The sequence below is a fragment of the Nothobranchius furzeri genome, chromosome 17, assembly GCF_043380555.1.
Source record: "Nothobranchius furzeri strain GRZ-AD chromosome 17, NfurGRZ-RIMD1, whole genome shotgun sequence".
Taxonomy (NCBI): domain Eukaryota; kingdom Metazoa; phylum Chordata; class Actinopteri; order Cyprinodontiformes; family Nothobranchiidae; genus Nothobranchius; species Nothobranchius furzeri.
In genome coordinates, this window is record NC_091757.1 from 22355556 (window position 1) to 22370909 (window position 15354).

The window sequence follows — 15354 nt, forward strand, 5'->3', positions numbered from 1 at the left end:
TGACTCGTTGCCCACCGGGTCCAAACTGCTCTTTACTTCAGGAGTTTAGTGACGGGCAGTTCATTTCACCAGCCTGCAGTATAACAGCACATCACTGCCGTTCCTACACTAGAGGTGTGAATCTTCACTTGTCTCCTGATTATCAGGTCGACAATTCAAATCGATTTGATATCCCGATGCATCACAGTTATTTCATATGGATTTGTTTTCATTGATGAATAGAAGACGTCAGAGCTTTATTTTTAAATCAAAAACATGTCTGACACAACCTGCCATCCCCCAAAAGCTCTCATTCAACAACAGTCGTTGGGACAAAACATTTAAACATTTAAGAAGATTTAACAAAGTAAGAAATCTGTTTCCTCGTCCAACACCACGCCTCAGGCTGAGAAAAACACGCTTTGCAAAAACTCTAAATCTAAAAAAAATACTGAAAACCTACAGGACACGTCCAGTTCTCGCCTTTAGTTTAAGTTATAAAATACATAATGGGTTCATATGTGAGTGTTTAATGTCTCTGAGCAGCTCTAGAGTCAGATATTTATGCCGCAGTTGAAGGGCGTCAGAAATAACACCAAATGAAATGTTTGACTTGGTTTGTTATTTTATTTGAACCCAGCGGTTCGTTTCTGACATGTTGGAGAATGAATCAAGTTCTGTTTGATGCAGAAAATAATAAAACAAATTCTACACTCCAATCATATTTAAGATGTGTGTTTTATTCTTCCTGATAATAACACCAGCAGAAGGATGTGGGCTGGATTAGGATTAGATTACCCTGCTGATGGATCTCCTTCACTAACCAGCTAACTACAAACCTTTCCACTAACCTGTCCTGTGGGACCCTCACCCTCATGTCCATGCTGTCTCTGGAGGAGCAGATAGGAGACAAGTCCTCCTGTAACCTAAAATGAACCAAAGCTTCCTCCCAGTTCCTCTTTAAGCTGAATGTAACATCAGTTTATCATCATGAAACAAAAGAATAAAGTGGAACAAGAACTTCTATCTTCTATTTCTCTCTCCTTTTAACTTCTCCGTGTCCCTAAATAAAAGAGACCGACGATCACGCTGCAGCCGCCGTCACTGACCCCGCCCCCTCCCCAAGACCAGATGACGTCCTCTTCTATGATGCAGAATAGTTTATGCCCGCATCTCACGTATTGATTATTTGATTATTTTCCGCAGCTCTATCCATCCTACACCTCCCGGTCGTCCGTCGGGGGGTGGAGGTGCGTGCAGGGTTCGTGTGCCACAAAGAGGGGTCTCGCAGGCCGGACGTGGCTCGCAGGCATTGGCGGTTTTACCATTAGGCATAGGTAGGCGGCTGCCTGGGGCCCCCTTGTGTTGGGGAGCCCCCTAGCCCTGACCGCCAGCACCCCTCTGTTAATGCCACAATATTCTTATTACCAACCTGTGGCCGCAGACGGGATTGGACATGCGTACTTCTCATTACCATAATTCCTGAACCGTTCAAGATATCATTAAAATTCCAAAAGTGCTGAAAAGATTACAAATGGGGCTTTTCGTGCATATACAATACATTACGGTAGCCACCGGGATTCCCTGTCTTCAGCGCAACGAATCACAACAAAGATTCAGAGACGTGCTGAGTTTGTCGTCCAAAATGCTCCGTTTTATAACTTTTGAATGGCTGATCAGATTCAAATAATTCCAACGGTTCCTAAAAGTACATAAAAGCAACTTTCCAACGATCTATAGCATGAAGCAATCAGAGTTATGTAAATCCTGCTGTACAGCCTGAGTGAAATGGAGCACAGCGGAGCGGAGTGCCGTGTGTCCTTGGGTAAAACACGTAACCCACGTTGCCTGCTGGTGGTGGTCGGAGGGACCGGTGGCGTCTGTGCTCGGTAGCCTCGCCTCTGTCAGTGCGCCCTAGGGCAGCTGTGGCTGCATCGTAGCTCATCACCACCAGTGTGTGAATGGGTGAATGACTGATTGTGTTGTAAAGCGTCTTGGGGGGGTTCCAGGACTCAAGAAGGCGCTATATCAAATACAGGCCATTTACCATGTGTGTGTGTGTGTGTATATATATATATATATATATATATACCACCAGGTACCACCTTGCTACCACCAGGGACAAGAAGAGGCTGGAGCGTGTCATGCTCTCTGCTGAGAAGGTCATAAACTCCCTCCACACAGGACTTGTACACCTCCAGGACATTGAGGCGTGCAGGTCGGATAACAGCTGACTCGTCTCACCCTGGACAGTCCCCTTTGACTCTTTCCATCTGGCTGGAGGCTCAAATCCATTCGGACCAGAACCTCCAGCTGCTTTGTTCCAGTCACATGACCCTGTGTTGTGTTAGCACCTGAACTGACCCACTCTGACCAGAACCTACACTGACTTGTATAAAGTAGCTGCTTCTCTAACTGTTGATTACATATTATTATCATTTCATTGTGTTTATTTTTGTCTTGCACCAAGGACTGCAGCTGTTTCCTAATGTTGTGATTCTCACACATGTGGTAATAAAACCTTCTGATTCTGAATAATAATAACATATGTAATAACAACCATAACTGTCATACTGGAAAGAAGAAGGAAAACTACATTCAATTCAATTGAATTCAAGTTTATTTATATAGCGTCAAATCACGACAAGAGTCGTCTCAAGGCACTTCACATAATAAACGTTCCAATTCACAGTTCATTAAGCCAATCAGAAATAATGTTTCCTATATAAGGAACCCAGCAAATTGCATCAAGTCACTGACTAGTGTCAGTGACTATACAGCAATCCTCATAATAAGCAAGCATGCAGCAACAGTGGAGAGGAAAACTCCCTTTTAACAGGAAGAAACCTCCAGAGAATCCTGGCTCAGTATAAGCAGCCATCCTCCACGACTCACTGGGGATGGAGAAGACAGAGCACACACACACACACACACACACACACACACACACACACACACACACACACACACACACACACACACACACACACACACACACACACACACACACACACACACACACACGCACACACACGCACACACACAAAGACAAGTAATGCGTCTATAGTTATATTGTGATGTCTTAGTAAATATTCTATTTGGTGAGAGATAAACTTTATTGTATTTTTTATTTTTTTTATCTTTATTTCATTCAATAAAAAATAACACAACAGATACTAAACAATATTCATGAAAACACAATATATATTTGAATGAAAGGGAGCAGATAGAAGAAAAATCTTATTATTTCTGCCCCCTTTTTAAACCTAAATATCAGTTTATATTTGTGCAGTCCCTCACCAGTTCTTTCAGTCCCGTAACTGTTCACATCTGTTAATTATTATGTCCACATCAATTGTCCGTTGTCATATCCACTCAACACACGTGATTTAATGTGTAGACTGAACACTTTTAGAGTTCTTGACTCTTTCCATTCTCTGTCCAGGCAATTCCACAACTTCACACCATTCACAGATATGCTCATTTCCTTCATTCTTGTTCTAAATCTAGGTTTTTTGAAGATTTCAAATCCCTTCAACGAATAACTACTATCTCTCTTTTCAAATATATGCTGAATATTCTTTGGCAATGTACCTTTATTTGCTTTATACATTATATGCAATATTCTCCAGTTGACCAAATCATGAAATTTAATTACTTTATATTTTATAAATAATGGGTTAGATGGAGCTGTACTATGAGTGTTGTCTATAATTCTCATTGCTCTTTTCTGCAAAACAAACAAAGGTTGTGTATACGTTCTATATGCAGTTCCCCAGAGTTCTACACAGTAATTTAAGTATGGCAGAATCAGTGCATTGTATAGTAATAACAATCCTTCACTATTTAGTACAAAATTCACGCTATTTAATACTTCAATGGCTTTGGCCACTTTACCTTTTATATAGCCTATATGTGATTTCCAGCTTAGAGCTTCATCAATCATTTCTCCCAAAAATTTGATTTCTTTTACCCTTTGAATTTCCATGTTATCTATTTTTAATATTACGTCTATATTTTCTTTGTAATTAAATAGAATGAAATTAGTTTTTTTAAGATTAAGTGTTAATTTATTTATATCAAACCAGTTTTTAACTTTTATCAGTTCAATATTTATCACATGAGTTACTTCATTTATATCAGACCCTGAATAAAACAATGTTGTATCATCTGCAAACAAAACAGAACCTAGTTTGTCAGACACATTTACCAAATCATTGATATACAGGTTGAACAGTTTTGGTCCAAGGACTGACCCTTGTGGCACTCCATAAGCAATATTTCGTAGCTCTGATGTAATGCCATTTATCTGAACATATTGCTTTCTGTTATCTAAATAACTTCTGACCCATTGATGAGCAACCCCTCGTATTCCATACTGATATAATTTTTGCAGTAACCTTGAATGATCGATAACGTCAGAAGCTTTCTTTAAGTCAATAAAAACACTAATAAAGTATTCTCTATTGTCTATCGCTTCAGATATTTTCTCTGTTAAATCCATTATTGCCATTGTTGTTGAATGTTGGGTCCTGAATCCATACTGTTCATTATGTAAGGTCATATTTTTTTCAATAAATTTATCCAACCGTGATGCAAAGACTTTTTCTAGTATTTTGGAAAACTGTGGAAGTAGTGACACTGGCCTATAATTTGTGAAATTATGTTTATCACCATTCTTAAACAGTGGAACCACTTTTGCTATTTTCATAGCATCAGGGAAGACTCCAGTAGAAAGTGACAAATTACAAATATAAGTAAAAGGATCAATAACAGATTCTATTATGGTCTTTACAGTCATCATATCCAAATCCTCACAATCAGTTGATCGCTTATTTCCACAGTTTTTTACAATTTCTCGTATTTCCTCCTTTTCTACTTTGCCAAGGAAAATACTACTGACATTATTTACTACTGTATTCAAATTGTCTTCAATTAAAGTGTCATGACCCATCAAACTCCTCCCTACATTTACAAAAAAATCATTGAATTCATTAGAGATTTCTTTTACATCATAAATGTCTACATTGTCCTTGACAAAGTAATTTGGTACCTTAGATGTAGTTTTATTTCTGTTCGTCACACTATTTATTATTCCCCATGTAGCCTTTGTAATGGCCTTATTCTTTTCCAATAATTCACCATAATAATCTTTTTTCCTTTTCCTAATTATTGCTATTAATTTATTTTTATATTTTTATATCGGTCTTCTGTTACTCTTGTCTGTGATTTTAAAAAATTCCTATACAGCTGGGTTTTTTTGCACATGCATTTCTTATTCCTTTAGTCATCCATGGTTGATCTACCCTTTTACCACTACTTTTGAATAATTTACAGTTATTATTATATAATTTCATCAATTTTTCCATGAAGGACTTATATGCAGTGTTGACATCCCTTACATATACTTCCTCCCAATTCTGCATTTCAAGATCCTTCTTTAGCGCTTCCCATGCTCTAAATGATCTATCTCGTTTGTAATTTAACGAGGTTTCTGGCTTTATCAATTGTTTATTTTTCAGTACTGCAAAGACAGGCAGATGATCACTAATATCGGCCATCAATACCCCACTCCTCAATACATCATCTTTTTTATTTGTAAATATATTATCAATTATAGTAGCACTATGTGCTGTGATCCTGGTTGGTTTGGTGATTAACGGAAATAATCCTAAACTGTACATAGAATTGATGAAATCATTTGTTTTCTGTCCAGCAGGCAGCTCTATATTAATATTAAAGTCTCCACACAAGAGCAAGGTTTTGTTCTTTATGTGATCGCCCAATTCACTGATTCTTTCAGTGAATGTCTTAATACAAGCACCAGGTGCTCTATAAACACAACCAACCAGGATATTTTTTGATGTATTATTATTAATTTCCACAGTTATTACTTCCATGACCCCATCCTCAGTCATTGTCATGTCTTCAACTAATTTACATTTCAAATCTGTTCTAATAAACAAAGCTACCCCACCTCCTCTTTTGTATGTTCTATTAGCAAAAAAAAGTTCATATCCCTCTATTTGAACTTCATCCATCATGTCGTTCTTGAGCCATGTCTCGGTTATTGCAATCACACTAAATTTATTTTCGAGTTTACTGAAATAATCTTGTATTATTTGTAATTTACCAAACAAACTTCTACTGTTGATGTGGATAATTGATAGCCTATCTCCTGTGATTACCTCACTGTTCAATTTTTCATCTTCATAATAATCACAATTTATGTTTAAATCAAAAAAGCTTTCATCTATCTTATTATCAATGTCATATATTTTATCCTCTGTGTCCATGTAAACTAATTTATTTCCTCATTTTTTTTACTATTCAGTAGCCCTACTGGTAGCCTGCAAGTTCTTCATAATTTTTATTTTCTTTAATTTATCAGTATTTCTTATCCATATTATTTACTTGTATCTTTCTAGTTCTGCCATTTCTTTGATAACCAAAATCTTTGCCTGCTCTGGAGACCCGTTCAATTTAATGAACACTTTGCAGTTTGAGGTCCATGTTGATTGTATTTTTTTCTGCTTTCTCAGAAGTCTTGCTTGCCTTGCTATGTCTGCATATTTCTTAATGAGGTGTTCGTTTATATATACATTTGTTCCCTTCAGCTTTCGTCCTTGTTTAAGCAATTCTTTCTTTTGTTTTTTGTTCACCAATCTGATAATGATTGCAGGTTTCTGATTTTTGTTCTTACTATTTATCCTAGTGGATCTATAATTAAACGGGTAAACTAGTAGTAGCACATCCAACGTCAAGGAAAGCAAAAAGTTACTATCAGGAGAGGGAGAATGTTTAAGTGGTTAGCAGCAGTGTGCTAGACGATGGTCCCCTCCATGAGGCCACCACAGCTCAGCAGAACATCATTGTAGCTTCTTCTGGGGAGGAAAAACATTTAGAGAAAAAATAAAGTTAACAGCTGAAATTGCAGAAAATAATACAGTTAAAGAGCAAATTGTAGAAGAAAGCAGTAGAGTGTGAAAAGTGGTCAGTGTGTCCTCCAGCAGTCTAAGCCTATAGCTGGGAGCTGGTTCCACAGGAGAGGAGCCTGATAACTAAAAGATCTGCCTCCCATCCTAATTTTAGATATTCTGGGAACCACCAGTAAACCTGCAGTCTGAGAGCGAAGTGCTCGGTTAGGAACGTATGGAACAATCAGATCACTGATGTATGATGGAGCTTGATTATTAAGAGCTTTATATGTGAGAAGAAGGATCTTAAAAGCTATTCTGAATTTAACAGGTAGCCAATGTAGGGAAGCTAAGACAGGAGAGATATGATCTCTCTTTTTAATTCTCATCAGAACTCTAGCTGCAGCATTTTTGACAAGCTGAAGACTTTTAACTACATTCTGTGGACTTCCTGAGAGTAATGAACTACAGTAATCCAGTCTTGATGTAATAAATGCATGAACTAGCTTTTCAGCATCACTCCTGGAAAGTATGCTTCTAATCTTAGCAATATTCCGAAGGTGGAAAAAGGAAATCCTACAAACCTGTTTAACCTGTGATTTGAATGACATGTCCTGGTCAAAGAAAACACCAAGGTTCCTTACTTTGTTCTCGGAGATTAATGTAATGCCATTCAGGTCAGGTGATTGACTAAGCAATTTCCTTTTCTGGATTTCTGGTCCAAAGATGAGAACTTTCGTCTTGTCTTGATTTAAAAGCAAAAAGTTTAGAGTCATCCAATTTTTTATGTCCTCAAGACAAGCCTGTAATCTACCCAACCGATTAGGTTCATCAGGGTTAATGGATAAATATAGCTGAGTATCGTCAGCATAACAGTGGAAGTTTATCCCATGCTGTCTAATGATTTTACCAATTGGGACTATATATATAGTAAAAAGAATTGGTCCAAGCACTGAACCCTGTGGTACTCCACAAGTAACCCTGGAGTATGAAGACGATTTGTCATGTACGTTTACAAAATGAAATCTGTCAGACAGGTAGGATTTAAACCAGCCTAACGCTGCTCCTTTGATCCCTACAACATGTTCAAGTCTTTCTAAAAGAACATTGTGATCAACTGTGTCAAAGGCAGCACTGAGATCTAAGAAGACTAGAACAGACACAAGATTCTTATCGGAGGCCATGAGAATATCATTTGTAACTCTCACTAATGCAGTTTCAGTGCTGTGATACTCTCTAAAACCAGACTGAAATTCCTCAAACAGAGCATTAATGTTTAAATGCTCACATACTTGGATGGCCACTATTTTCTCCAGGACTTTGGATAAAAATGGAAGGTTAGATATTGGTCTATAATTCATTGGGTCATCTGGATCCAGAGAAGGCTTCTTAAGTGAAGGTTTGATTACAGCAACCTTAAAATCTTGTGGCATATTTATATAATTACTAGAAAGTAACACAAAGCATCACAGCTTCAGGACTGGTCATCACGCCTTTGCCTGAAGCATAGAGGGACTTGTCATTGTCTACAATAAACTGGTGCCTTCGCCCTTGAGGTGCCAGCTTCCAAACAGTTTTTGCATTGCCTCCTAGACAGGGTGGCATCACTCCTAAAGTTCTCTGGGATGCAGGTCAGGTTGGGGGGCTGTAGCTCAGGAGGTGCAGTTAGCTGCTCTTGAACTTGTTTGTGGCTGAGTAGCTTTCCTGAGTCGGGCTCTTTCCTCAGCATGAGAAGCTCCTTGTACAGGATGAAGCTGTTGACGGAGACGATGTCGATGTTGTCCCACTTAGTGAATTTATTGCTGACACTGTAGTATCCAATCAAAGTATTAGACAAATCCTCACCACCCATGTTTTTGTTGTAGTCAACAACAACATCAGAAAGTGGAATGTCTTTGGTCTGCCACACACCAGCTGTTTAAACCCAGCATTTGACAGACTGTCGGCTGAAGGCTGCATGATGTGTATAGCTATGTTGTTTTCATAAAGAAAATGAGACACTGACAAGCTAAAAGTGGCTCTTTGGTGAAACATGATGAGACAATAGGAGTTGTCGTTAACGAGCCGAGACAAGACGACAACTATGCTGAAAATACACATGTCTACGGAGCCCCTCTGATGACATGGTCCAAAAAATAAATTTTGTGGCCACGAAATACTTATTTGTGGCCACGAAATAGCTGCCCAGCCCAGATGTGCTCACTTGTGCACCCGTGAGCCGTGGTTCCGCTGGAACGCGTCTGCAGCTGTCATAGATCGACCTTTTTCCCCATCACTTTCATTTTTTAAATAGTAATTCATAAACATTCGATACCATTACAATTTCCTTTGATTTAACATTAAATAAATATTTAGAGAGCCCAGGTAGCACATAAACAATGCAATTTAACGGTTTTCTTAAAGTAGGAACGTTTAACCTGTGCGGCCAGAGTGCTCTCCTTCCTTCTGCTCTGTGTAAACCTGAGCTGATCACCTACTTGTGCGTAATCAAATGTCTATAGGGGACAAGATATAGCCATGATGCTCACTTTTACCTCAGACCGACTTATTGCTGTTTCATGGTGTGTCTGAATCTGCGATCCGCTGCCACGCGGACTGGAATAACAAATGCTGCAGTAACATGAGATGTAGTCAGGTTCATGAGGAGTCACTGGCTGGAGCGGACCCGACTTTAATACGTCATCCCAAAATAGAAGCTAATATCTTAATGTGGCGAGGCAAAGGTGGTATGGGGTTTACCGGTACTAAACAGAACGTTAAGTAAAAAGATTAAAACAATGCCACCTTGGGAATTTCACCCAAGGAAAATAAAATTGGTCCCTTTTAGGCACACATAGGTTCAATGCTCTCACAAAGGCGGCAGAAACAAGGTGTACGCAAAGTCCACAATTTTATTTCATGTTTTGTTAAAAGGACAGCAATTTAAACCACTAATTTAAAAATAGAAAGGAAGAATTAAAACAAGGGAAAGAAAATAATTAGTTTTACCAGGCTGGAGCTTACCAAGGTAAGGTGGACCCACTGGAGGTTCTAGCAACAACACAAACTAAATACCAAAAATCACCCGAAGCACCAGTGAACAGTCACACAGATGTGAAGGAGGGCCCACACCAACTTACATACCACGCCGACAGCAATAGATCACCTAGGAGGCAAGCACGCTTCTTTTCCAACAGCACGCGGTAACGTTACAGCTTTCATCAGGCTTCCAAATGTCGCCTCTGTCTGTATATAGCCTATATCAGTTATCACCAATCTGCTTTTTAACAGCTGATCAGAATACTCACCGCGATCCACACGCATCCAGTTTACGCTGCCACTGTTCTAAAATACAGCTTCTGTTTGGGTAGTGCAGCTACTTCCGTAAACGAGGAAGGAAACACTGCTCGAGTCTGCTTTTTATACCCACAGCTCCCCTACTGGTGACTGGCGGGGTCAGCAGATTACCTCATCCTGCTATTTCGTGGCCACAAATAAGTATTTCGTGGCCACGTTATAGCTATTTTGTGGCCTCAAAATAGTATTTCGTGGCCACAATTTATTTATTTTTTGGACCATGTCATCAGAGGGGCTCCGTATATTTCTGCCCGTTTCACTTAAGTTAAAAGTAACAGCTACTGCTGTCTGTCCTTTACTCAGTAGACCCACCTCAGCAGCTGAGTGAAGCTGGCTCTCACCCACATCAGAGAGCAATAACTATTAGCATAGGTGTCTGATGTGAGTTGGAAGCGAACTTCACTCAGCTCTGCTCAGCACTTCCCTGCTGCGGGAACGCCCAGTGCTCAGCCGCTTCTAGACGCTTCTACGAGCGTTGTTACTTTTGAACATATTTATAATATCAACACGTTTGTTATCCATGTGCTTCCTGAATAAGTCACGCTTTTGGGCAGATAAATGAAATAAATGACAGTTTTTAACAGGTTTTAACGTTGGGGCAGCTCCAACAACCTAGTGGCTGTGCTGGGTCAATGTTATCGAGCTCAGTCCGGCTCGGCAGAGGGTGAACGACCCGAGGCGACGTCGTGCTCTGCTTAAGAAGAGGTGTTATTTTCCCGCTTCAGAAGAAGCGTCCAACATGTTTTTACACTTTCTCCGAGACATGTCACATCGCTAAGTTGTTAGCCCCGCGCGCTAAAACGTCAATAGTGCAGCGTAGCCTGCTGGAGGTTTTAAGGGTTCAGATGAAAACACCCGACCTCCCAGGCTGTTCACACATCGATCTTAAGTTGTCGCTGTTGCGCTCACGCCGTAATCCAGTATTAGATGTGGTTAAAGTCAGTCATGAAAAAATAAATACATTTTACATGAATAAGTGATGCTTAGCCTGGTGGGGGGAGGAAAACCTGGCCTAATAAGCACTGGAGGAAACCCTGTCAAGATTGTCAACACTCGTTTATCTTAATGCTATTGAAACATGTAAACCAAAAAGCGTTATATCCACCGCTACCTTTCTAATTTTAAACTTCACCTTGCCCAGCCTGCTCCTTGCTGCCGCCGGCTGTGATCACAAGCGACAACATAGTAGTTCCCGCTGCTTCTTCGGGAAACAGCGCAAAAAAAAAAAAACTTGGGATCTTGTAGGCGTGGCGGTGGGATTTCAGCTGTGGCGGGTCGCCACGGCTACGCCTATGATAAATAAATGATAAATGACCCGCACTTGTATAGCGCCTCTCAGAGTAAGGACTCCAAAGCGCTTTACACTACAGTGTATCATTCATCCATTCACACACACATTCATACACTGGTGGGATGAGAGGCGAGGCTGCCGAGCACGGGCGCCACCGGTCCCTCCGACCACCACCAGCAGGCAAGGTGGGTTAAGTGTCTTGCCCAAGCACACAACAGCAGAATTCTCTGTCCGGAGCCGGGATCGAACCTGCAACCTTCCGATTACTGGACAACCCGCTTAACCTGTTGAGCTACTGCTGCCTATGTAAGGGAAACCCTGCTGCTCTGTTTGTTTGCTCCCTCCTGAATAGCTCTCCTGAGACTATAGATAGCTACAGACGGAGATAGGCTTTTCCCAAACACATGTACCGGCATTCTATAGTCAATGACGTCTTTGGACATATTGTTATCTCTGCACCACAACAATCTCAGGTAGTTCCTGTGGTCTCTATGAACGAGGAAACAGTGGAACATCTGCTGTATGTTGGCAACCACCGCGACCTGCTCCATCCTAAAGCGGATCAAGACCCCTATGAGGGAGTTGTTTAGGCCAGGGTCCTTTAGGAGGGCGTTGTTTAGAGACATGCCACAGTATTTTGCGCTGGAATCAAAGACCACACGTATGTTTTCTGATTTCTGTGGATGAAATACTCTGAAGGTTGGCAAAAACCAGCACTCCTCATTTTCATTTAAGGGTGGAGCCTCCTCTGCACGTTTGTTTTGGAAAATTGTATCCATGAATTCGAGAAACTGGCCTCTCATGCCTGGTTTTCTTTGTAACATTTTTTGTAGAGAGTTGAATCGAGACATTATGTACTCACGGTTGTTGGACAGCCGTTGTCGCTGAGCTCTGAAAGGTAAGGGTGCAACCTAATGATCTGACTTGTCTTTGAACATTTCTCTGTCCATTATTTCCAAGAAAATTTTGTCTTCAATGGACGGGCCAAGTTTGTTGAGCCTGTTTAGCTGAAGACACTCCGTCCTCGGTTCTCCAATGTTGCTTTACCAGCGTTGCTCATTTGCCCCCCTTTGGCAAGCATTCTCAGTTAGCCTTATGGTGCTTTTACTGGGCATGCAGATAGAGGGACGGCCATTTTCTAATACACGTGTCTTATATGCATTCACTATTGGTTTATGTGCATTTCCCAAACACATATCCCCAATCAGGACCCATACAAGGTCTAGTCATTGTGCAAATGGGGCATTGTGAGGTCACTTTGCTTGCATACAAACTTTTTGGACTGTCAAGATATCTCTTTCCAGTATAATAAGGATTTGTGCATTGGGGTTGAGCTCTGGAATCTACTGATCTATTTTCTCAGATGAGGGTGGCTGCAAGCTGCATTGGGTGTAGGGATTTCAGTCCTGTCATTTAGTATTTCATTGCACTCAATTAATTGTGGGAGTGAGAGGATGATTTTTCCATCGAGAGATTCGATCTGGAAACCTTTGGCTTTGCGACCAGCTGTTTCGATCAGCCTGTCACCTGTTTTTAGTCTGTAGGGGAAGAGTTGGCTGTTAATATCAAACAGGTCAAAGACGTCTGAGCGGACCAGTGTACGATTACTTTGGTCGTTTAAAATGGCATACATGTTAGCTGCTCTGTCGCGCTGTCCGTGATAATATTCTGGAACCAGATAGATCTTGGCGCATGATCTACCTGTTCACCCTGTGCCACACACCTGGGTGCATTGTGAGTAGGGATGAGTACCGAATTCGGTACTTTTTAAGGTACCGACCGAATTCCATAGTACCGACCGAACACCGATTCACGTCATTTCAAACGGTGCCTCGTTTCGGTACTGCCAAGACAGTTGCGCATGCGCAAGAGCGTTATGTCGCCGGTCCCTGCGAGCCCGTTGTAAACAGAGCAGCATGGTAGAAAGAACGCACGCTAAAGCTTGGGTCCACTTCACTAAATGTGATGGGTAACTGGGTGATGAAACTAGCGACAGACAACGATCTAAGTGAGACATCCTCATCTTAATCTGCTCCAGTAGGTAAATAAAATGTTTAAGATACCGTTAGCTTGATTTGTTAGCTTCCGTTTCGCTAATGGTGCGTTCGCTTTCTCCTCGGAACTCCGAATTTCCGACTAGAAGAACATGAACGCGCTCTAAAGTTTGGCTTTACTTTACTAAATGCGACGGGTGATTGGGTGAAGGTAAAACCAGCGACAACGATCTAAGTGTGAGGCATCATCGTTTTAATCTGCTCCAGCAGCTAAATAAACTGTTAAAGATAACGTTAGCTTGATATGTTAGCTTCCATTGCCACCGTTGTTATCAGCTAATGGTGCGTTCGCTTTCTCCTCGGAAATTCTAACTTCCCAGTAGGAAAAATCAAATGAAAAAGGACGGCAAAAGGAATGAAGATACACAGTAAATTTAGTTCACAGTAAAGATGTTTGCTTCAGTTTAATTATCAGCTTATAAAACTACAAGGACGATGTTAAAATACAAACAGTTGTATGTTATTTATCGTGATATTTATCAAATATGGTTATATATTGAGAAAAATATATAGTTAATTATAAAAGAGAATTAAAATAATAAACACTCAAAAGTATCGAAAATTGGTACCGTTAAGTACCGGTATCGACTCGTAGGTACCGGGAATTAGTACCGGATCGATTCAAATGTCAAAGGTACCCATCCCTAATTGTGAGCTCACTGCTGTAAGGCTGACAGCACTTTCTTCCTCCCTGCCGTCACTTGTTGGGGTTGAGGACCTTGTAGGTACTTGAGGTGGTGGGTCTGAATGCATAGCAGTATTGTGGCGATTGCTGTTACTAGGGCTGCAACAACGAATCGATAAATTCGATGAAAATCGATTACTAAAAGCGTTGGCAACGAATTGCGTCATCGATTCGTTGTGTTGCGCAACTCTTCAAAAAGCCCCCTCCCCTCCCGCCCGCCGTTGCGTGCAGACCGGTAGAGAGTCGGCAGGTGTTTGTAAGAGGAACATGGCAGAAGCAGCGAGACCCCAAAAAAGTAAAAACTTCTAAAGTTTGGGATTATTTTCAGTTAAATCAGGCGAAGACATTCATTACCTGCAACGTTTGTAGGTCAGACTTAGCATGGCACGGGAGTACTACGGTGATGATGCAGCGTCTTAAACGCAAGCATGTCAGAATCATCAGCGAGGAAGGAGAGAGCTCGGTGTCCGGGTAAGTTAAGAACTTTTCAAAAGTGATTCACCCAAGCCCCGGATTATTACACAGGCTAGACATGCCCTAAGCGCGTTAAAAAAAAAAAGTCTATAAAATCGTAAGCGCGACGCTATTAGATGGGGGTGGGGGGGTGGGGGGGGAACTCGAGCTGCTGCGAACCGGTTCCGCCGTCACATTCCAGCAGAAACTGGTTGATTTGATCACACCGGGGCCAGACTACTAGCATGTGGCTTTACAACCACAATGTCCTCAGAAGCAAAAAAGCTTTTAAAAGGGAGGGAGGAGTCCTAACTGTTGCTGCAGGCGTGTTGTGTGAGAGTGCAGTTATATACTGGTTAATATATTTTTGGGTTCAGTTGCTTTCATGTGGCCTAATGTGAGTCTATTTGGGATCATTGGAATGATCAGCAGCATTTCTTGATGTGACTTTATGGCAGTTGCCCAGGGCATCATCGCAAGGAGGATGGCATTCATTTACTTTTGTTTTATTTGGTATTTTTCAGTCATTTTTGGAAATAGTGATTAATTTTGATTAATTCACAGCCTATGTTTAATTACATTTAAAAATTAGTTGTTTGACATCCCCAATTATAATAAATGCCTACAGATGAGATCAAA

General features: G+C 40.8%; 1 protein-coding gene across 1 annotated transcript in view; it reads left to right on the forward strand.

The window, feature by feature from the left end:
* stxbp1b (syntaxin binding protein 1b) overlaps positions 1 to 15354 on the forward strand; it is a 130968-nt gene that overhangs the window by 26158 nt on the left and 89456 nt on the right. The window lies entirely within an intron of this gene.